Here is a 3,245-nt window from a genome sequence, read left to right as displayed (position 1 = left end):
TGATTTGACGGAGTTTTGTGGCAGAAAGGGAAGAAAACGAATGATGCTGTCAATCCCGACCTCCTTGCACTCAAATAGAAATAACATGAGCTAAAGAAGCTCAATTAACGTGATTCTAGCGGCATTAGAAAGCTAACTTCAAGCGCTTTCCAATGATGTATAATAGTATACCCTTTTCTTCCATTTGATTCGGCCTCCTCCACGCCGAACTTGAGAATTTCCAAGTTCAGCATAGACTCAAAGGAAAACCAACGAAGAAGCCACTGCCTCCTCCACGCTGAACTTGGAAATTCCCAAGTTCAGCATGGTCCACGCTGAGCTTGGGAATTTCCAAGTTAAGCGTGGACCATAATGAATCAAGTGATCCCATGTACGTCCATAGGCTGCACGCAGAATTTATTTAATTTTTTATTAAACTTTTATTTATTTATAATTAGAAAAAGATATTATTTAGTTTAGAAAATATATTTTACATTAATTAGGATTAGATATAAAGGGAAAAAACAGCCTTCGTACTCTCTTCTCTTCTACCTCATTCCGCAATTTACAGTTTTACGAATCCTAGTTTCTCTCTCTGAACTATGAGCAACTAAATCTCTCACTGTTAAGGTTAGGAGCTCTGTCTATTGTATGGATTGATACCATTATTTTTCTATTTAATTCATATACTGATTTATAATTCAAGAATTGTTTTCGTTCTTTATCTTATGAATTTGGGTGGAACGAAAGTATGCCCCTTGTTCTAATTGAGTTCTTGTATAACTTGAAAAAGCTCTTTACTTGAACAACAGCTTGAAAACATATTCTTCTAAATTTCTAATTATCTGGACTTAACAGGATACGTGACATATAATCCTCTTATATTTGGGTAATTAGGATTTCTGTGGCATATAAACTAGAATTGTACTTCACCCTCTAATTGGAATTAAGTGACCAAGGAATTGGCGGTTGATGAATTTTAGAGGAGACTAAAAAGGTCTAAAGAATTAGGGTTTAGTCACATACAGTTTGCCATGAACTAAATCTTGCATGATTAAAATAGTTAGTAAGAAAAGTCAATCCGGAAAATAGATATCTCTGAAGCCTTAATTGTTTTCTCTATATATATGTCACCTCAATTTACTGCTTGCTTTTTGATTTTCTGAATTTACTGTTAATGCGTTTTAACTCTCAAAACACCATTTTCTGTTAGTCTAACTAAGTAAATCACTTAACCATTATTGCTTAATCCATCAATCCTCGTGAGATCGATCGTCACTCACCTGAGGTATTACTTGGTACGACCCGGTGCACTTGCCGGTTAGTTTGTGGTTGTAAATTCCGCACCAAGTTTTTGACGCCGATGTTGGGAATTGACTGTGATTGGCAACTATTCGTTTTTTTGATTATTTAGATTAGATAATTTTTTTTAATTAATTTTTTTTATTATTATTAATTTTTATTTTTCACTTCTTTTGTTTCCTTTATTTTATATTTTTTTCCTTGCCTTTCGTTTCCCATCCTCCTGTCCCTGTTTTTTTTACTTCCTTTTATTATTATTTTTTTTAACTCTCGTCTGTTCTTTTTTTTTAATTTATTTTTCTCTTTATTTTCATTTTTTTTGTATTTCGTTTTGTTTTCTTTTTTCATTATTGTTTTTATCTTTTTATATTTTGTTAGTTTTATTTTATTTTTGTCTTTAATTTAAAAAAATTGCATCTTATATATATTTTTTCCTCTTAATTTCTGAAATTAAGTTTGGTGTCCCCTTAATTGTTTTATTCTTCCTAACTATTTTACTTATTGAGTTTAAATTTTATACTCCTTTTTGTTTATTATTTATTTTATTTTCTTTATTATTCAATTTATTTTCTTTATTCTATATTTCTTTTATTTTCATTTTCTTTAATATTTTATTTTATTTTCCTTTATGTTCTTTCTTCTTTGCTTGTCTATTTACCACATGGTGCGTTTAATTCTGTTTAGTACTTTGTACTAAGGAAAAATAATGGAGAGAGATCACATGGGTTACTACTCACACCCAAGGAGTGATTCTTATTATTGTGGATGGAGGAACTACCTGAATTTTGGTTGGAAAAGTCAAAACGAAAGAACTTCAGTGCTCCATGTTCCAACTATCAAGAACTACCATCTCCATATTCATACCAAGAACCACCACCTCTCTATCCATATCAAGAACCATCATCTTTCTACCCATATCAAGAGCCACCATCTCCCTATTCATACCAAAACCATCCTCTTTTTACTCTTATCAAGAATTATCATCTCCTTCTTATTCATATCAAGAGCCACCATCTCCTTATTCATATCAAGAACCATCAGCCCTTGAGCTTCTCATGAAAGAATTCATACATAATATAAGGACGAGTGTCAAAAATGTAGAGAAATATGTGCAGTTGATTATCAAGTCCCAGAAAGAGGAACAAGCAAATTCCTTCCCAAGAGAAATAATGCAAGATCCTATAGAAGAAAGTGAGGAAATCAATCAAAGGAGTTTATACTCCAGTGAATTAGAGAACTTTACACCCTCACACATGGAAGAAGAGGAAGATGCAAAAACAAAAGAGGAAGATACACCGACAAAGAAGGAAGATACACAAACAAAGGAGGTTGTAAGGGATGAAAATAATTATGGGAATCTACACTCCAATGAAGCAGAGAGTGGCATAGAGGGTGAGTTTATTGAACCACAAATTCAAGAAGTTCTTGATGAAGGGTACACTCTAACTATCACACAACACCCAAATTTTGAAATCAAATAAGTGAAGGAAACCAAGGAAAGTACTGAAAAGGGGATTGTGACCAAGAAACAGAAGAAAATATCCATGAAAAAGAGAAGGTCAGCAAAAAATAATCCAACCTCTACCCCAATAAGCAAGGTGAATCAAGCTAATCACAATAAAAGAAAACTTGTTAGGAGGACTTTATATCAGGGGGTACTAATCTTCACCTCTCACCCCTTGGAGTCATTTCTTTTAACCAACTGGAAGAAGAGGAAGAAAATTCAACAATCAAGTCTCAAGCTAGTGACATTAAAGAAGCTCTTGTTGGGAGGCAACCCAACTACTAGTATTGTTGGTTTTGCAGTTGCTTTGGTTTTAATTTTATAGTTATTTTGATTTTAGCATTATAGTTATTTAGTTTTGGTTTTAAATTACTTTATCTAATTTTTTTAGAATTTTTCTTGTTTTACATGTGTTTTGGTCATGCAGAATGATTAGAATAGGAACAGGAGCAATTAAGAA

Source organism: Arachis stenosperma, chromosome 9 (assembly GCF_014773155.1).
Source record: "Arachis stenosperma cultivar V10309 chromosome 9, arast.V10309.gnm1.PFL2, whole genome shotgun sequence".
Lineage (NCBI taxonomy): Eukaryota > Viridiplantae > Streptophyta > Magnoliopsida > Fabales > Fabaceae > Arachis > Arachis stenosperma.
This window is presented reverse-complemented; position numbering follows the sequence as displayed.